Source organism: Ylistrum balloti, unplaced genomic scaffold, assembly GCF_031769215.1.
Source record: "Ylistrum balloti isolate Yb309-2 unplaced genomic scaffold, AGI_CSIRO_Ybal_v1 Utg370538, whole genome shotgun sequence".
Classification (NCBI taxonomy): Eukaryota; Metazoa; Mollusca; class Bivalvia; order Pectinida; family Pectinidae; genus Ylistrum; species Ylistrum balloti.
The window spans coordinates 176,555-198,850 of NW_026782342.1; the positions used below are offsets into that span (position 1 = coordinate 176,555).

Genomic DNA, 22,296 nt, shown 5'->3' on the forward strand with positions numbered 1-22,296 from the left:
AAGCCCTCTGAGTTAGGAAAGCAATGTAGTTAATACACTACGTAATTTTATTCGCGAAACTTACGTATCATGTTAAATAAAAGTTCTCTTGATATAAATGTTGAGGACATTTAAATTTTATTCGAGTGTTCTAAAATCCTCTAAATGTATCATAACACATATTCAGGGCATTATTCTTCAGTAAGTACTCCGCGCAAATAGTTCCTGATATTGTGATTAATCTAGTTTACGTTGATAATGGCTGGGTACACGAACCACGAGATCACGTATGTAGAAGATCTTGATTACATAAACATTCATTTACTTAAACGGAAACAGCCATGTTTTCTTTGTCATGTTTGTCTCACAATGAGATTCTGTAACTATGTCCCTGATCTACGTTACATGTCAAATTGTCCTTGGTTCTGTGTTTCCTGCATGATGTAGATTCCGGAAAAATATAAACCTGGTTTTTGATTCGTGTTGGACTTTCCAAATGTTCAAAATCTAGTGCTTTGTCTGATGTTTGCGTTTGTCAAAATGTCCGAGATTTTGTGATTATGTAACACAAGGCCAGGTTTAGATTTATCTACTGTTTGTGCCTTATTGTCGGGAAAGTTCCAGTTTTCGTGTCTATACTGGATCTAGATAATATTATATCTGGACTGGATATCTTACCAACTGTTTCTGGTCTGCTGTTTGTACCAGATGGAACCAGTCAGCTGTTGCGTCTAATTAAGGACACGTTTGAAACTAGACAGAGTGTGTAATGTAAACAACATATTATCATTGTAACGTCATTTCGAAATTTATCCTTCTATAAAAGAGTGCAGATGTTTCGAGAGGTAATGAAAGCTGATATTCGGTTCCCTGGAGTGTTGGCTTAAAATTAGCAACATTGATATCAGCTGCGAAGTACAACTCTGTCATTACGTTAGGTGGAATCTTGCCGAAATTACCAGACTAAATGTTATCTTTGGGTTACTTAGCAAAATATTTGTTTGGCTTGCGAGACAAATTCCGTCAGAAAATAGGTCAGTATTGCAGCTAATATCTAAAAATCATTGTTGACAGGCCAAGTTTCCTTAAATCAATGCTTATTTACAAGATAAATTCTGAAGAAGCTAACCTTGTTAGTGATAGATAAAAATCTTAATTAGATTATCGTTGACATGTGATGTTGTTTACAAAAATGTAGTTTACAGAACGAACTCTGCTGCATGATGATGACAGCTAATCATTGTAAACAATTTTTGTTTACAACATAAATTCAGAAACTGCCAGGTCAACATGGTAGGTTGACCTAGCAGACCATCACTTTCATAAACTAGACCGTCTAGGTCTGATATTTCCAATTGGACAACTGAATTTGTTGTATATGTATTTATCATATGATATCCTGAGTAGCCAATCATATTGCAGCATTCACGCGTCCGCGTGCCACAGAATACCGTGTTATCCATTGGAGAAGGAAGTTTGTTTTTCTTCACTCTAGAATAAACAATTAGCTAATTAAGCCAGCTGACAATATACACCAGTTCGGCATATACCCTATAGGATGCGATCAGTGGAAAGCCCAGTGGGATGTCAAGTCTCTGCCGAACTGTAAATGATGAACACGACAGCAGATCGACAACAGTTCGGTAGATTGTGATGCCCGATAATGACAGAATACGTGTTTGATATATGAGAATAAAAATATGTCTGCACGTTAATAATGCGTTAATTAGGGTCAAGTATTGTATATGTGGATCCGTGGTGTTTTATGTCCTGTGGTGCGAACGGGAATATATCTGTTCTCATGTCCGCCTGGTCACACAAACATAAGTACACGACCACGGTCTGAAAACACCATATATGGTTGTAATGTCCTAATATTGAACAAGAACAATGGATGACAGATACAAAGAAGGACAAAAGTATTGTCTAGCCATCGCTTTGTTTCACACAGTCGCTTCACCAACGAATATTTACGGACGTTTAATAGAGACCTAGCAGGTCGGGAAGAGGACGTGACTTGGGATTCAGCCAAGCAGTTATAGCCACACCGTGCCTAGCTCACATCAACAATAACAGAGAGTATCGATACATCGATTTCCGAGGATTATGATGAATACCATTTGAAGGCAGTAAGCTAAAGGCCAATTATCGTGTGTATCTACTTGTACGTGTAATTGCTTGCGCTCTTCAATTGCTCACTCAGTATTTGTAATATTTCGACTGGTGCGGTGTCTTCATCACTACATCGCTATAGCTCACTCAGTATTTGTAATATTTCAACTGGTGCGGTGTCTTCATCACTACATCGCTATAGCTCACTCAGTATTTGTAATATTTCGACTGGTGCGGTGTCCTCATCACTACATCGCTATAGCTCACTCAGTATTTGTAATATTTCAACTGGTGCGGTGTCTTCATCACTACATCGCTACAGCTCACTCAGTATTTGTAATATTTCGACTGGTGCGGTGTCTTCATCACTACATCGCTATATGTCATTCATACAGCCAGGTATCTTATTTCTAAAACGAACGTTCTAGCGAGTTTCAACTTTGACAGAATATAACTGTAAACGGATTCGTTAATTTTATGTTTCAATTCAGTTATGTACTCAAAACTTTCGAAATCCTGACCATTAAAATCATGTGTAAAATGTATTCGGAAACGTTTATCATAATCCGGATGAACGAATTTTTACCTTTGGTATCTGACCATCGAACTGACAAATTATTCGGATTAAGGATCAAGTAAATTATTATAAGCTGGGTTTTGAGACTGCAAAGAGTCGAAAAGAGCAATTCCACACTTTAAGGTGACTTCCATAGAAAATAACTAATATGAATGACCTACTTTGTAGAATGATCTACATTTAGACCTGCACACTGTGTGTACTACATCGAATGACTTATCTTGAATGACATTAACTCTGTGACTGAAAATGACCGAAATTCAGTGATCTACCTAAAATGACCTAAATTCAATGACCTATATATATTGCACTCCTTGACACTGATTTCCCTTTTTCTCCGCTGAGTCATAGGGCGAAGTAACGTGTGCAGCAGAACTTTGGAGATATATTTTCTATCAAAACACGTTATTCTTCTTTCGGTGAAGCAGCAGAAAATTTCGAATTTATTATTGATGCTCTCACCAATCGGGATATGTACTCTTACGTGGCTGATATTATAATTATATCCATGTTACTGGGGAGCGCTATCTGAGAAACAAGCTTGCTGTACAGGCAGATAGACATACAGTTTATCATTTGGTTTTACCCTGATCAATGCATAAGAATGGCGTATATGTGGACATACACGAAGTTATTGTACCAAAAGTCTGGCATAACATTATCATCGACGCTTATGAAATATGATATAATATCTGTGCTTATTAGTTTTCATTTTCTCTTTCATATTTAGTTGTTAAATCAACTTCAGACACAAAACAGAAACTGATCTGAACCGATGAAAAAATCTCTCAAAAATGTTGGTGTTTCATTTATTTATTTTAAGAATCTAAATGGTAGAATTAGGATCGTATATGTAAAATGCCCGGATGATCTAACGTCAATTATTTACTTTCTTTAATCTCTTTAACATGAAGAGGAACTCGGCTTGTAAAGGATATAACACGACATCAAATGTCATTCTCACATAGCGGTAGAATAAACCCGTAAAATCTAGACTTCCTCAATAAAACGCTCCAGTTTTTATTTTCTTATACTTCCAACTTGAATTCAAATGTCAATTTAGTGGTTTATCTGGGCAAACGCGTGTGTGGTTTCGGTGTTTTTTTTCTAGAACACGGGGATTTAAATATCGAACATCTGTACAAATGTTTCAATGTCACCTGTCTAAAGCGACAAACGACAAATGGAATTGGAATCTTTTTTTTTTCTAAATCTGTTTACAAATTTGACATGACACAATACCGCAAGCAACAAAGCAATTGAACAATAACAATGTAAATTGGTCTGTGTTATACCAACAGTACTGATATCTGGAAACGTATCAAACTCGTATGTAAAACTTAAACTGTGGATAGTTCCTGATCCTGAAAAATTAAAAACAGAAACAAATATATACAATCCCACTTAATCCAGAACGAGGCATTTTTTCCGAGACCCTCTGAATACATCGTCATCGTATCCCTCATTGAGGACAGACCTCTGAGGCGTAGAATGAACAAAAAATCGGAAAATGTCATTTCAAGTATACAAAAATAAGATTTTACCAATCATTAAGGAGAATCTAACGCTGTTGATGACTCATTTGAAAAAAAAACGAGCAAAATGAGGGGAAAGAATATAAAAGAAATAAGAGGCCAAAAGATTGTGATCTTGTCATAGAAATGTTGAGACTACCAGCTTCGTGTTCTACAGTATCAAGTTTCTTGACATATTCACGGTGTCATTAGCGATTGATGAAGCTCTCTTTCACGTGTTGTTGCACATGCATGCGGAGCCTTAAAGGATGAAATATAGAGAGAATAAAAACCTTGGACCCTGTATCCCCGGAAGAGTTGACGAAGTTGAGTTCATCTATATCGTCCATTAACTGCACGTGTTTCCCGCGCTCTCGACCGGAGTATGGCGTCAGATTCAAGGGCTGATAGTAAAATTGTAAAAATAACTTATTTAATTGTGTTTCAATTTGAGGAAAAAGGTTATCTCTGTTGGGCTGTGATCTACAGTCGCTTGCATTCGAACATCAAATATGATTAATGACCTTCTCAAAAACAAATTACTCGTTCACACATCTACAGTCATTTGTCGAAATTTAGCGAAGCGAACTTTGACATTTTGCGTGCAACGCAGTTCGAATGAGGACAAAACATACACGTTAAAAATGTGACCTCTGTCATTAATTTGTTGTCTGATACTTCATTGATCCGTAATAACTGACAAAAAACTCATCACTGACCATTCGATAAATTATCTGTTGCCTTCGGTCATCATTGGAATAATCCTTCGATATAATGTCTATTGCTGACTGACATCACTGGGGAAACTCCTCCATATAATGTCTATTGCTGACTGACATCAGTGGGGAAACTCCTCCATATAATGTCTATTGCTGACTGACATCAGTGGGGAAACTCCTCCGTATAATGTCTATTGCTGACTGACATCAGTGGGGAAACTCCTCGATATAATGCCTATTGCTGACTGACATCAGTGGGGAAACTCCTCCGTATAATGTCTATTGCTGACTGACATCAGTGGGGAAACTCCTCGATATAATGCCTATTGCTGACTGACATCACTGGGGAAACTCCTCGATATAATGCCTATTGCTGACTGACATCACTGGGGAAACTCCTCGATATAATGCCTATTGCTGACTGACATCACTGGGGAAACTCCTCCATATAATGTCTATTTCTGACTGACATCAGTGGGGAAACTCATCCGTATAATGTCTATTGCTGACTGACATCACTGGGGAAACTCCTCCATATAATGCCTATTGCTGACTGACATCAGTGGGGAAACTCCTCGATATAATGCCTATTGCTGACTGACATCACTGGGGAAACTCCTCCATATAATGTCTATTTCTGACTGACATCAGTGGGGAAACTCCTCCGTATAATGCCTATTGCTGACTGACATCAGTGGGGAAACTCCTCCATATAATGTCTATTTCTGACTGACATCAGTGGGGGAACTCCTCCGTATAATGTCTATTGCTGACTGACATCACTGGGGAAACTCCTCCATATAATGTCTATTGCTGACTGACATCAGTGGGGAAACTCCTCCATATAATGTCTATTGCTGACTGACATCACTGGAAGAATCTCTCGGTGTATTCTTTCCAAACAATTAACGATTAAATCTGTAAAGTTCTTTTGTTTCGAACTTGTCCGTGAATGTCTGACCGTCCGTCTGAAGTCAACTTAAGCCTGTAATGGCAACTGAGGTCTTTATAAGACGCGTATTGTTACATGACTACTTATCGTCAGGAACACACTGTATCAGTGTGTGTGTGAACCGTAAGTTGTCAATGTATTCTTCACCCCTACATTCACATCAGAATCAATTCACACACATGAGTGCACACACGTGCACAACACGAACATGTTACGCGCACATGCACAGATCAAGTAAGCCAACTCATTCAAACGGTCACATCATACTTTTTTCAAAGTTTCAGTCTCGATCGATGCTGGTATTTTTTTATGAAAGTGTCATTCATATCAGAATTAAAGGGTAAGTGATAAATGGACATTAATTTGAAAAGAAATCTTTGTGGATCAATACACTTCACCCTCTCTTCTGCCCTCTTCTGTCTCTCTCGCTCATTCCATCTCCCTCTCTCTCCCCACCTCACTCTCTCTCTTTGAAGGTCTGATATAAACATCACTATGGCGATGGAAGTGACATGTTTTGACGGCGAAAATGACAAAGAAATATTATTTAAGATCTGCTTATGACAGACGATGAAAATTGGCAGGAAAGACATTTAGTCGTTCTAGTGAATTCCTAGCTAAACTTCGCGTTTCGAGACAAAACACACACGCGATCCTACCGAAACCAGTTCGTGCTTCATCAGAGAAAATCTACGACATCTCTTCACTCTGTGTCAGCGAGATCAATCATGTTTTTTCCCAGATTAAGGGGCCTTCATATCCGCAACATATGAGTACGTTAGAACGTCAGTTTTAATACACCGTAAAAACGCTAATAGATTTAACATATTTCTGTCTGGTGTTCGTCTGTGATAAAGTAAACCACGAAAGACCAAACGTGTTTTTTTAGCTGTAGCCGAGCCGGATGATTGAAAATCATAGATATGGATAAAAGATACAAACCTCCGGCGTCCCGGAAATAGGAAAGAGCTGGAAACATCTCATTAAATTGATCACGTACCTGAATATTTCTAAAGCTGGGTTTCCCTTCGGTCAGGATACAGAAGTACACATGGAATGTTTAAAAGTCTTATATTAATTGTTCTTGGAAACGATGATTTCTTTCCTGATTCTTGATATTAAGGAAAAAATACACGTACTGCATATCATATACAATAAAACCTTGATCTTTTTTATAGAAAAAAAGAACTTTGCGTACTGTGTACCGTATAAAAATTACTTGTTTTAATAAACATTGTAACACAGGTAAACACATGTAAGTGGATGAATGAAGAATTAAATTAAAAAATAACCAATTTGATGAAATAAGAAATACCAAAAATGTTTGGATTAGAATTCGTATCGTACCGTCAATGGAAAGATAACTGTGATGAAAATTATAATCATGGTGCTTATTTTCGAATCGAACTCGCCTATTCGTCTCTCTGACATTTGTTTCTCAAGATTTTTTCTAACACAATTTTGGCCAACCATTTGAACATTTAAGATCTTTGCTGACATCGATGTTAATAACATTTCCGCTGGGCGTTGTAGAACGCACTTTATTCCGACTTAAAATCGACATTATTTAATCGACCTTTGATTTATAAAGAATACGAAACAGATTTCAGCTTTGGCGAATCGGTCCCTTTCAAGTGCAATTTACGCGCCATCTGGCGGCGTGGAGATATGAGGGAGCCTTAGGGATTTCTGTCTATTTTTGGATCTCTGTTCCTCTCTCTGTAGCATCACATGACGACCAACGTTTCACGTGACCGGCTAAAGTCCCCTGATTGGCCCCAATACATCGCATGAGTAACTCCCGCAGATGGCAATAAATGCTTAATCCGGTACCGTACAAAATCTGTTCCCAAGATTCATATGCAATTGGATGAATAATTAATGACGACCATGAAAGGACAGTTGAGGTGTTAAGTCGCGGTAAATGTGAAAATAGATCTGACATTGGACATTGTGACTGACCCTTGCTTTCGACAGAAGCTTAAAACGAAATACAAAAAACCATTGGCTTGACCGATGAGTGCTGTTCTACATTAAAGCCTTATAGCTAGTTGTACGCATATCGTTATTGGATTTGATGAACCTGACACCTTTGCCGAGAATGAGTGTATAGAGGACAGAGACAGGCGAAGACGAGAGTTAATTAGGTGTCAAATATGACGCTTTGAAATCCGTTTGAAATTAACATGTTAGTTTATTACCAATTATCGTAAATCTATTTCTAGTTTATGGTATGAAGTAGGTTTATTTTAAGCTTTGTGGGACATTCATTTATATGCATGACGCATGGTTAAATTATCTTTAATGGTCGAATCGTTCACGTGATCAAAATCTGATTCTAGGAAATGCCGTGTCTCAATGCTAACCGGTCACATGACCAACATCTTACGTAAATATAGACAGTATTTCCTGTTTAGGAACTTCTCAAGAATAACTGCACACATCAAACTCTCGTTAAGACATTTCGGCTGAAATCCTGATGATGTTGACCTGGTGTAAATATATACAAATATTGTTGTTTATTTAAAGTGAGATGGTACATAATTCTGATTATATAATGAATGTTTAGAGTTACAATGATATTTTTGTCATATTGAACATACAAACAACCAATATTACAATTTCTGCTTAGCTCCTTTCTAAATAACCTTAAGGAGGACTATGAAATTATCTAACTACTAAAATAAAGACACAATTCAATCGCGAGCTGTAAATTAAATTCACTTTTGCAAAGATAAGATTGCATTGGAACAGAAGACATTTAATTATTTTTTCTAACTTCGATGCCTTCAAGACGTGTTATTGACCATGTAATAGATACATTAAATTTCCATAAATCAATTAAAACTAGTCACCATTTTCTGTAAATTAGATACTAGATTATCCTTTCTGTAAAGGTTTTAACAATAATGATTAAAACTGAACCGCAATCATACAGCAATGATTTTCTCTTTAAATATTTCAACAAATTACTTTTATCAGTAAGATAAATTGAAGTTAATTTATCGATTTTTGCATGATAAGCTTCTATTTGTTCTCTCTTATTCATCCCCTCCCTCTTCCTCCTCTTTCTCTCCTACCTCGCCATCTTCCACCCCTCCGCCCCTCCTCTTTCTCCTCTACATTAAGGCAACACATCTTTACGTTTCGAGATCGATATTGATAAATTAAACTGTTACTGCCCAACATAAAATAAATTCGGCTACCATCTCCTTAATAAAATGTGATTTGGCATCGGCTTCGCACAGGAAATCAGAAATGTGTAGTTTGTAGTTAGCTATTGACTGTTGACACATCAGCTCAGGTTATGGCGATACAAAACCGGTTTAATTCTAGTATTTATTGTACATCTCCAGGGACGGGCGCGTTCGGTTCGCTCGGCCATGTCTGCTTCGTAAAAACCTAACAAAACACCGGTAATGTGTAATGCAGAAATTCGTTTCTAATTTTCGCTGTCTTTATTTGCACGTCCATATTGGTTTTCATTAAACTTGCAACAATTTTATTGCCGAAAGCAAAACCGAGTTAAATTTGGTGGAACAAATACGGAGAATACTCTGGGTCTGTAAAATACGATCGTTTTAATTATGGCTGATAGAAGCAACCAATCGTGTTGACACCGTTAATAACCATAGCATGCATTTCACCAGAACTCTAATGGGTATTAAAATTCCCATCATTCCCGTAAACGCCGGAAGTCAAACGTCACATCCGCGTTAGCATTTCCCCGTAGACGGTATCTATGGCTACCTCGTGTTTGTTAAACCTGTTTAACAGATTTATTCTTGATACGAAGAGGATATAATAATGTGCTGTGGGCACGTGTTTTATCTTAAAACATCTGTGAAGGACACTTTGGCATCGAACGGCCCCCACCCCGGTTGATGCAGACTCCAGCGCTTCCGTTTCGCAAATAGAGGCTATGGGTTCGATCCTCGATTGACTTCTAACGAGGGGAGGTAGGAAATTATCTTCTGGCTCAATCTTAAGTAAGATCTGAATGTGTTTTTGTTTTCTTGGTTTTGAAAAAAAAAAACATATTTGAATTGCAATATGATTTGAATTCGGACATAAGTTCGTATATAATTAATATAAAGATAAATGAATTAAACATCCGAAACGAACTGTAAATGTTTGATACAAATTGTAATGATACAAACACTAGCAGTAGACAGAAGTATGATACAAATTTAGTTTCCACACCAAATTATATATCTGGGATTTTGTACAGATTTTTTAGCGAGCCACCAAAGAATTCTTTGTGAAGCCGAAGATGAAGTTCACAGGGAAAACTCAACATTCTTGAAATATCAGTTTTAAGTTTGAACTCAAAATATAAATAAATCATTATAGACTGGCTTTGAAATTTAGGTATATTACGTTGCGATCTTGAAAAGTTAGAATTCCGTTCTGGAAACCGGTGTAGTCTCTTTCTGTACTTGAGGAGGGGTCAATCAGAAGGGTCACGCTGTCTAGTGTGTACAATATTACGAAATTACAGACAAGAATTATATTCTCTAAGGGCTTAGTATCAAGTTACATTCAGTGATTGTGACCGTATTTATTCTATCTGGAAAGAATCTTGGCAAAATTCCAAATAAACAAAATGAAAGTTAAAAATGTACGATTGTAAACGAATTCAAACAGTTCAAATATTAGAGAAGTGTATCGAGATTGCTCCTAAGAATTTAACAAGATCTACATGGGACATTCTGACTTCATGCTGACGTAATACATATGTAGGTACAACATAAAGCGTCTCCTGAAGGAAATTTGTTGAATAATGATGGCAGAAATTGCTCTCGACTCTACTAAAGAACAGACCCGATAGTTACCATTCTTTATTTCCTAATTTAGAAATTGTTATTGATTTATTAGAGTTAAAACAAAATGTCAGAATTCAGTTGTAACTTTATGGAGTTGTACTTCCGCGAGTGTTCGTGCCTAACGGTTATTCCGAAACCGTCCAAATCAATAGGGCATACTCATGCTCCTCATCGTCCTTGTATTTGTTTCAGAGCGCGTGCAGCTACAGTTCCTTATAAGGGTCGAGTATTAGCGTCATCCCTATGTGTTTCTAATGTAATTTTTAAGGGCAGGTTTACATCAATTTCCCGCCATTTTGCAGTGCACGTGACCCTTTATGGCGCACTCGGGAAACATTTTTATACTTGAGAGGCATTGGACGCTATCTATCGGCTGGAATACCACTAAATCGGTCGGTTGCATGCTTCACTGCATTGTATATTTAAGTTAGGTATTGTGTTCGGTGAATCCCCTTTGCGCTAGCTAAGGAGATGGTGGATGAGACAACCTGCTAGATTTTGGAAATGTTATGGAGATTTGTTAGATTATCGTGTTTTGTAGATAATTTTTTTTTTGTTATAATTATTGCTATGTTTTCTTTATTGTCTGTTTTTTGTTTGTTTTATTTTTTATTTTGTTCGTTTGTCTGTTTGTCTTTTTGAATTGATTGACCTATCAACAGTCAGCGTCGTCATGAGACGTATCAACTCCCTCCGATTCGTGATGTCATTAATTCATTACGCAACAATGACATTTGTTAAGTGGTTGTGACTTTTACCTTTGTGATTGAGTCTTTCAAACGATCGCTTCCGTTTAAATAAAGCTTACGTTGCATTAAACCTGGTGTTGTCTTTCTTTGAACAATAATATAAATTCAAATAATCTTGTTTAAAAAATATCACCGGATATAGAAATCACGCATGTGCACTTTGTAGTCTTGTTGACGCTGCTGGAATTTTATTGGCTGACCAATCAAAATCATTTCCGCTCAAAGTCCGTTCTTGCCTCCTACATCAGTTTCACATTAGTGAATCAGATCTGGTATAAATGTATATTGCGGGAAGGATAGACGAACTTCCGTCACTCAGACATTTGCACAGAGAAATTGATTTGGCAATGATGTGCACTGTTGCCTCTGACATGATTTATTCATTTGAAAAAATTACGGTGGATGCACGTGTAATTATAGCGATACATATAGAAGGGTGTAAGCCGACAGTGTAAGTACGGATCAGCGCCCTCTACTTCGTAGTTTGATGTATTTTTGCATCAGAAACCGGAAGTAGTATATGTATGTATGTCGTGAGTTCGGTCCTCGCGCGCGCTGCATACAAGACAGATGATCAGTATATAGCGAGATTCTAACCGAGTTCAGGAAACATATAATTAGCAATGCCACACATATACCAATAATTCATGGCGTACTGGTGCATGTTCGGTCTGGGAATCGGGTATGTGTCTTTGACAACCGGTCTGAACAATGCCCCTCTGTATATGCTGCTGTTGATGGTATTTGGCCATTTTCATGGCTTGACACGATGACTGAAATATGACGAAGCGACTTTTAACAGTCGTCAAACCCGAATATTGTATTTCTAGCTTTCCACTAGATAAAAAGATCTGTGCCTTTGATGTGACTCTCTCGTTTAACGCTACGGAGATGACGTAAAGCGATACCAACAGCCATATGTTTAGTAATTTCGTTCCTGATATTCACAACTGGATCGGTATCTCTTTCATTGTTTGTAGAAGTGTGTATTGTTAGCACTTGAGAACACTTAGCGAAAAAACAGTACATCCATGTGTGATACTTCTAACCAACCTGTATATCGTTGTAGCGGGTTCGAACCTCGATCATTTCTTCTTACATCGTCATGGACGCATTTCCTCAACATTGATGTGAATCGGTGAAATGGGTTTTATTTCATTATTTTACCTTTATTTTTTAGAATCTAGTTTTTGTCTGATGATGAACCTCGAATACAGAGAACTACAGTCCGCTCTCCGAAATTTTCCGAAAATCATATTAAGCGGACTTTGCTTTTTATAAGTCTTTATCAGTGATGACGTAATTTTCTCTCTTAATCGTTTTCACTGACAGCACGTGCACTGACCTGTGTGTACTAGCTAAGGATAGAGATAGTAATGATACTAATAGTAATGTGAGGCTAGGAGCTGACTATCTTTGGGGTAACTGACCAACTGGTCACTGATTGGCCTTAGCCGAAATGACCATTAACGAGCGGAAGTGTCGGTCCGGTAATTAGATAGTGACCGCTACAGAAAATTAATTGGTTGAGAAAATATGTGAGCTGCTCTCGTCCTGTATAAACTTGGATAGTCCGTTGATCTGACGGACTTGATCCTGAGTGACAAACACGGTTCTATCAGCCAGTCTCCTTACCAACGAGAAAGGCGCGCTCACAACAGTATACTTGAACTTAAAAACAAGGCCACCAATGTATCGCTCATCTCGAGTACGTAGCGCTGATTGTATATACTTGATTCGAGTGCAAAACACACAATTGTTAACAGTCTCTCGGCAGCAAGTGTACATCTGCTAGCTTTGTAACGAACCTCCGCCATCAGTTAGCGAGCGGAGTATAACTAGAGACGGCGTAACTGAAAACAGCTATTGGCGGTGGCATCAAGAAGGAATTATGTTTTAAGAGTTGTATTATAGTAAATATTGTAAGTACTAACGCTAGAAATGAATCTAACGAGCCTTCATGCCAAGCTTAATAATCACGACTCCAGTTTTCCACCCTGGTCCGTAGTTTGTCTCGCCTCCTTCCTTTCTATCCCGCCCTGTTCCATTCTAAAAACGCCCACATTCCTCTGAATTATCAGGCATATCTACAACATCACCCTGTTTTGCGCCTTTATGAAAAATTGGGATGATATCGTTTATTCTCGAACTCCCCGAGATTATATATATATATATATTGTTATACTGTATATGTATGTGTTGATAGGCGGCGAACAATCAATATACATGTAGTAAGATCCGCGAGAGGCTATGTCGCTCCATCAAACATCTTCTGTCCATGAAAAATGTATGAGGTTTCAACAGGAGACACGCACAAGCTCCATCTCCAATCACCAAGCCGGCGTGGTATGGCGAGGCTCCTTGGCTACTGTCATCCCCTTCAATATTACACCAACTTTGGTTTACCTTGCAAAGCATGCAAGATTACTCTATTTTTCTTATCTTGTGTTCCTTGACTCGTTCACAGGAAAAAATCTGCTGCAATACGTATTTTCGTATTTATTTCTATCACGACAATGTACTTTTGGGATGAGTGTTAAGTCCAGGTCTGAATCATATAAATACATAGTAACTTGTCAAGAGTCAACTCGTATGAAAAAAGGTCATCAACCAAAAGTCTGTATTCACAGAAATAATACAATATCACATTTATAAAGTGTAAATATCGGTAATGCGTTGTTCAATAAAAAGCTATGAAGCGTACAGGGGACTTTGTCCTGGTCGCTAACAGCGGCGATTTAGAGATCTATCCTACAGTTGTGGTGATAACGCTCTCTCCAGCTTCGAGGTTTTAATATCTAACCTGTATTTCTGCTTCTCTATCAAGTCAACAGAAATACATTTTGCAATTCATCATGTTTCGGCTGCGTTTTCATAGGACTTGAGCTGTAAATGGATGCCCAGCTCTGACAGGCTGGCAAAATACTGAAGCGAGGACTGAACACACGCCGTCAAATCCAATAATTGTTTTACGACTGTATTTGACAGTTCCTCTTCGAGTAAATGTCGGAAATGACTACCCTTGATAAAAGCAAGATTTGTGTGTGTAAGATGTCAGTCTTTCATGTGCTGGTTCGTAACTGTCAATGGTGATACAAAACTTTGCAATAATGTGTCGAACGTTCTTTAGCTAATTGGCAGAAAACCGTTACCGACTGATGAATCTATGCGTTCTGAATCATTTAATGTGTTGTACTTGTGGTATGATGTAATGTGATAATTGAATACATTTAAAGCATTTAAAAGGGTTCTTTGAAATGTCTTTTTGTTTATAAACTTAATAATTTGCTCTCAAGATCATATTCCATCAAACGCTTTAACTCCGCCGATCTTGGTTAAACAAACGCTTTGTCGTTTCTGCAGCTGAATGCGATTTTTTTATAGAACGGGTTTGTTTACTTTGACTTGTGGTCCATGCGCTGGCGTCATTGACTGATGTCTTTGTTAATTTACGATGGTGAAAGGATATTATTCATTCAGTTTGGCCTATGTGTGAACCCATTACAGATAGACCTCCGCCAAATCCCGATTACTCCAAACCGGATATATTTATATAAATAGCTAAAAGCTAAAGCTATATTCCGTATTTATATTTTTCAAAGCAAGTGCCATAAATACGTGATGTAAATTACTTTTCGGATTCATTTTATTACACTACTGAAAGTGTGCAGTTTTAAATCTTTAACGAAATCGGTGTTAGAGGAGTAGTCTTGTTATTTTTCTCTGCAGGAGTATCAGCTCCGTACTCGGATCTAAAGGATGATAGGTGTTCACATCAAGTATTTCACGCAGGGTTCTTGTAAACCCAGAGGGTGTACATAATGATAAAATGTGGCGAGAGGTTGATAAATATGCTAGCTCCGTCGTTACGATGGAAGAAGGTTGTGAAAAGCTGACATTGTGAACTATTTAGAAACCTCTCCTGCTGACAGATCCGGATGGCTAATTAATATAGATTAATCCTAGAATATCGCCATTAGTACACATAAGTCATGTAGAATTTATATAGACTAAAGAAAGTAATAAAATTGCTATTTTGAAAATATTCCAATTTATACTGTAATCAAAGCCGGGTCTGAATCCAACGGATCATTTATGAGATGTAAACTACATTTTTAAATAACTGTTTAGAAGCTACCAAGTACATTCGGAATATTTCAAAATAGGTCAATTACAAGCATATTTGCATCTAATGCATGTGGCGATGCACGTGTGTTGTCTCGTGCGTCCAGACAGTTAATGGTACTTGTTATCTCGTACACAACATGGTACTGTGAAGCTACCGACATTACTATAAATTAGTAGCTAAATTACTTATCTAATTGGTAGAGAAAAAAAAACTACTGCTGTGAAATTGTTTTATCTAGAAAATGTGCAATATCTATTTATCTGTTCTAATGAGATTCACTGGGTAAAAGACCATATCATGGAGCGTTTTTGCTGAAATATTTGAGTTTAGAAACCCTAATCAAGGACTATTCTTGTTTTAAGAAATAACCCCTTATCGCCAAGCATTCGTGATGCAATATTAGTGTTTTGTAGAATACATCTTTTTCTTAAATCGTTCTTGTCCAATTATTCGTCTTTCACAGAATAAACACATATTAAGGACGCTTTACCCTGAAATATGTGTAATGTGGAGAGAGTTGTTATTATTATATATATAGAAACAACTCTTGTTGCTGTAATCGGCATCTTTGCACGTGCTTTTTGCTTGTCTAGTGGTAATAGTTTGGGCAACTATTGGCTATTTGGGATAGCAAGAGTCTTTTAGTAACATTTCCGGCGAAATGCACTCCATGGACTTGTTCAAAAAATAGAGTGAGATTGAAATCTTTATATATCTATATATGTGCGTGTATTAATTAGGATATCAAGTAATTCTCAACAAAATTTTGAAAATCCATATTCCTAAGAAACGCAACCCACTGATAACCTTTTATCTTAATCTGTGGAAAGATTGAAATTTAAATTCATTTTCTTTTTCATCTGATATCAAATGTTCTCTGGGTGTAACTTTTAAAAGAAATTAAATCATAATATTCAAAATGGTCTCAACTCGGTGAGAAATTCATGGTCTTTGTTGGTTTAATTACGGAACCCCCTGCTTGTTACAATTTAGCTCAAGATTAGATATATTTCAGATTCAACTATATACCAATTTAGTAAAACACTGGTCAATCAGATTTCCCAGAGTACATGTTTGTTTTCCTTGTAACAATATGAACTATATAACTAAATTAACTGAGATAAATTGGTGTCGGTGACAGGAATGAAGTTCATGTCTGGAGAATGTTTCACGCTAGAAATTCACAGCTCACACCAGCTGTAAAATGACGGCTTGTTTGTGGATGGTGCGAGCCACATGGTTGTAATCACGTTAAAGTTGGAGAGTGAAGTTTAGAACAGCTTGTAGAAAAACATATCAGGCGTTGAGAAACTTACTTACATACATAGTTCTACCGCTGTGTAAATCACACAGGAAATATACAAGGGCAATAAACTACGAATTGAAACAATTTTAAGTGGGGGTAATTTCTGCCGAAGACACAGATAAAGACCATTTATACGAAACCAAAGACAGTTTTCTTTAACGAACGAAACTTGTTAAGATTTTAACAGCGATACTTCAAATTATATTTAGTAAATAAAAAAGTGAACTTTGATCTTGCTATGATACGATAAGAGTTGATTTTATAGAAATTATACTCGTAACAGAAAGTGTTTGTTGGAAGGTTCAGATTTACCACTTACATTAGCGGCGACGAACACGTTGTATCTACTTGGTCATGCGTGTTATTGCTGAAGAAATGCAAATACACGTGCATATATTTCAGTGCATGTTCTTTAACCCAAAGCTACTGAACAAATTTACACTTTGTGACCAATATCAGGTTGCTATGGAAGCGATCTCGTGTAAATTTGACATACGTTGTCGCGATATGAGTTCGTTATATGTAAACACATGCCGCACTGGATATAATAAATGAAGATTTTAACGGGAAGATGAAAGTGAAATATGTTGATATAATATTTTTGTGTTGATCTATACCAACATGGCTCGGATTGACGAGACAAGCTAGTTAACCGGAGGTATGTTTACGTAATATTTCGTGTGTAGTTCATAATAACACTACCTCCACTAGCTAGCCACAGGTGATGTGGGGTGATTTGCTAACCAAGATCCAGTCTGCTCGTAGTAAAATATTTCCTACTTTATTTTCGACCTTGATAATGTGTAAACATTTTGTATAAATTTTGTTTTTGTATTACAAGGACGCTATCAATACATGAGTTGTGTTGAAAACCAGGCACAATGATTCTTGTGTCTTCTAAATTACTGAACAGAACTCCGAAAGTTGTCCGGACAGCAATTTTGGAGTCTTTGTCCTTCATATTGTGACATAATAGTGTATTGATATATTTTACATACACTAATTCGAATATTGTGTTTATCTCGATCTCATTTTCTTTGTATTTCGATGTCAGGTGACAAATTATTTGATAGCGTATAATTTGAAATCATAAATATTTGACTTATCTTCATGTTTTCGATGTCATGCCTTAATTTATAATTATATATTCGGAATACAATACTTGTCTCGAATTTTCCTCATCTCGAATTTTCTTGTGGCAACTAACCCTAACCTTATGCGTTATAGCAGGAGCGGACATAAGTGATATACTTTAAATGACCATCCTGTAATGTCCGATTGGACTCAATCAAATGAGTTTATTTTGTGATCCAGCTTCAGATATTCTTGGCTTTTTAAACAGAACATGGCAAAAATCTTAAAATAATGAAAATAATAAAATAATAGATAGAATTATCCCGAATATAAATGTAAGTACTTTTCTACCGTTTGATCTGACATGGACTGTATTGGTTGTTACTTGTCGATTGTAACCGGCGGTATACGATCATGACTCATGTTAAATATGGATGGCGTTGTACACACAAGTCGTGTTAATAATTCAAAGTATCTACCGCTATACCAATAATAATTAACGTTCTGGTGTCTTCAGATTTAATAAATTTGAAAATGTAATTATGACGTCATATTTGAAGTAGATTAGCGTTATATTGTAATTCTTGATGAGAGAAACTCGCCTTGGATTCCTGTGTAAAAGTCTATAGTACAACAGCGAATTACAGGTAGCCTTATTACATATGAACCTGCATTCTATGGCTTATTAGATATATGCTCATTACAGGTACAACAATACCGTTCTATGGTAAGCATGGTGACCTGTGACAAGTCATCAGTGTAATTACCTGTGACGAGTCATCGGTGTAATTACGTGTGACGAGTCATCAGTGTAATTACGTGTGTCGAGTTATCATTGTAATTATGTGTGTTACAGTGTAATTACGTGTGTCCATATCGTGTAATTACGAGTGACGAGTCATCATTGTAATTATGTGTGTCGAGTTATCATTGTAATTATGTGTGTCGAGTCATCAGTGTAATTACGTGTGTCGAGTTATCATTGTAATTATGTGTGTCGAGTCATCAGTGTAATTACGTGTGTCGAGTTATCATTGTAATTATGTGTGTCGAGTCATCAGTGTAATTACGTGTGTCGAGTTATAAGTGTAATCACATGTGACGAGTTATCAGTGTAATTACATGTTACGAGTCATCAGTGTAACATCGTGTGACAAGTCACCATTTCAGTCTGTAATCATATGTGACGAAACACCAGTGTAATCGGTGTAATTACATGTGACGAGTTATCAGTGTAACATCGTGTGACAAGTCACCATATCAGTCTGTAATCATATGTGACGAAACACCAGTGTAATCGGTGTAATTACATGTGACGAGTTATCAGTGTAACATCGTGTTACAAGTCACCATATCAGTCTGTAATCATATGTGACGAAACACCAGTGTAATCGGTGTAATTACATGTGACGAGTTATCAGTGTAACATCGTGTGACAAGTCACCATTTCAGTCTGTAATCATATGTGATGAAACACCAGTGTAATCGGTGTAATTACGTGTGACGAGTTATCAGTGTAACATCGTGTGACAAGTCACCATTTCAGTCTGTAATCATATGTGATGAAACACCAGTGTAATCGGTGTAATTACGTGTGACGAGTTATCAGTGTAACATCGTGTGACAAGTCACCATATCAGTCTGTAATCATATGTGACGAAACACCAGTGTAATCGGTGTAATTACATGTGACGAGTTGCCAATGTAATCGATGTTATTAAATCGAACTCATCACGAGTGTGAAAGATGGTTGAACTCGGCAACATCTCTATGGTAACCTATTAAGGAACGTCTGTATGCATTACCCGTAGATGTGACTTCATATTTCACAGAACGCCGACTGATCCTAATTCCCTGTTACTGGTATAATTGCCTGCACGTCGCGCGGACTATTCCACGCGCAATCTTTACGAGTACTTATAAAACGTATTGCCATGTTTTCACACAGACGAGCATTAGTTTCAAAGAATGGGTTGAACGCACACGATTTGTTTTCTTTTGTTGATAATAAAAAGTAACAGTTGGTATATTAGACTCAATATATCCCCATCTTTCCCGTCATAACCACGCCCACTAGTTATGTAACATATATTATTGCGATTCATATAAAAAAGGCACCATATTTCTGCTGGTTTCATACTCGTGTTTTTTATCATATGGGACTCGTTGCACGTCAGATTGTTTATCGTTCTTTGAGATTTATGCTATAAGAATGATACTGTATAAACTATATTTTTTTCTTGGCATCACATGAGGTAGTTAAATAGTTTCCTAGTTTTATCAACATCCCACAGTTTATAAGTGAAATCTGCTCTATTTATCACAGACCCTCCTCGAATAATAATTTCTCTGTAAGTTTTCATCTAAAATTAAAAGGAACAGAATACTGATCCACAGGGAAATCGTAAACAGATGTGTTCACTCCGGGTTCAACAACTCCGACATTTAATAGTGGGTCTTATTATATCATAATTCATACAAATGCGGTTTTATCTATTTCGTATCGTCGTTTTCTCTTTTATTTAACTCTAGGATCATTCATATAAGCTTATGTGAAAGTAATTCTTAGAGTAATTCCGGTACAGATGTCCTTATTTCACAGTAAATCCGGTACAGATGGTGATTGGTACAGATGGTGATGTTTTAGAGTAATTCCGGTACAGATGGTGATGTTTTAGAGTAATTCCGGTACAGATGGTGATTGGTACAGGTGGTGATACTTTAGAGTAATTCCGATAAAGATGGTGATGTTTTAGAGTAATTCCGGTACAGATGATGATTGGTACAGATGGTGATGTTTTAGAGTAGTTTCGGTACAGATGGTGATTGGTACAGATGGTGATGTTTTAAAGTAATTCCGGTACAGATGGTGATTTGTACAGATGGTGATGTTTCAGAGTAATTACGGTACAGATGGTGATTGGTACAGATGGTGATGCTTTAGAGTAATTTCGGTACAGATGGTGATTGGTACAGTTGGTGATGCTTTAGAGTAATTCCGGTACAGATGGTGATGTTTTAGAGTAATTCCGGTACAGATGGTGATTGGTACAGTTGGTGATGTTTTAGAGTAATTCCGGTACAGATGGTGATGCTTTAGAGTAATTCCGGTACAGATGGTGATGTTTTAGAGTAATTTCGGTACAGATGGTGATTTGTACAGATGGTGATGTTTCAGAGTAATTCCGGTACAGATGGTGATGTTTTAGAGTAATTTCGGTACAGATGGTGATTGGTACAGTTGGTGATGCTTTAGAGTGATTCCGGTACAGATGGTGATGTTTTAGAGTAATTCGGTACAGATGATGATTATTCCGGTACAGATGGTGATGTTTTAGAGTAATTTCGGTACAGATGGTGATTTGTACAGTTGGTGATGCTTTAGAGTGATTCCGGTACAGATGGTGATGTTTTAGAGTAATTCCGGTACAGATGATGATTATTCCGGTACAGATGGTGATGCTTTAGAGTAATTCCGGTACAGATGATGATTATTCCGGTACAGATGGTGATGCTTTAGAGTAATTCCGGTACAGATGATGATTATTCCGGTACAGATGGTGATGCTTTAGAGTATTTCCGGTACAGATGATGATTATTCCGGTACAGATGGTGATGCTTTAGAGTAATTCCGGTACAGATGGTGATGCTTTAGAGTATTTCCGGTACAGATGGTGATGCTTTAGAGTAATTCCGGTACAGATGGTGATGGTTTAGAGTAATTCCGGTACAGATGGTGATGCTTTTGAGTAATTCCGGTACAGATGGTGATGCTTTAGAGTAATTCCGGTACAGATGGTGATGCTTTAGAGTAATTCCGGTACAGATGGTGATGTTTTAGAGTAATTCCGGCAGGATAAAGTTTAGAGTCATGATGGTACGTGTTGTGATATTTTGAAGAATTTCAGTTCTACCGGTTCTATGTTAGAGTAATTACGGCAAGCTGGCGTTGTTTATATTTGCTTGGAACACCCGGCTAAAGTTTCCGTGTCAGTGCCAGCCCTGTATCAATGGTTTTCACACCCTGTCACTTTTACTAGCATTTTAAGACTCCTTTACGGCGAGTCGAGATCTTCTACATCTCAGATTTGCAATAAAGCATTTAATAGTGGAAATGACTCTGTGTATTTTACATTAAGCTCCAGAAATATACGATTTGGACTCGACATGAAGACTTTAAGCAAGTATTTCCATAGACTAATGTCATTGAGAACTTTAAGAGTGTTTACGTGCTTAAACAGAAGCAAAGTCTCGACCGTGCACAATCCCGTAATCCGATGTACGTCTTGACGTCTTTATCTCCGACACAGAAGAGTTCTGAGGGCGCTGTATATTATCTCCCATCAGAAGAGTTCTTTT

The 22,296-nt window shown here is 37.2% G+C and overlaps 1 protein-coding gene across 3 annotated transcripts in view; it reads left to right on the forward strand.

Moving 5' to 3' along the window:
• LOC132555991 (uncharacterized) overlaps positions 1–22,296 on the forward strand; it is a 120,053-nt gene that overhangs the window by 63,216 nt on the left and 34,541 nt on the right. The window contains exon 1 of one of the 3 annotated variants that reach the window (XM_060220379.1): positions 13,262–13,350. The exons of the other annotated variants lie outside the window; for them this stretch is intronic. The gene's annotated coding sequence lies outside the window, so the exon portion shown is untranslated. Of the gene's footprint in view, positions 1–13,261; positions 13,351–22,296 lie in introns of those variants that run through there. 3 annotated transcript variants of the gene reach the window in all.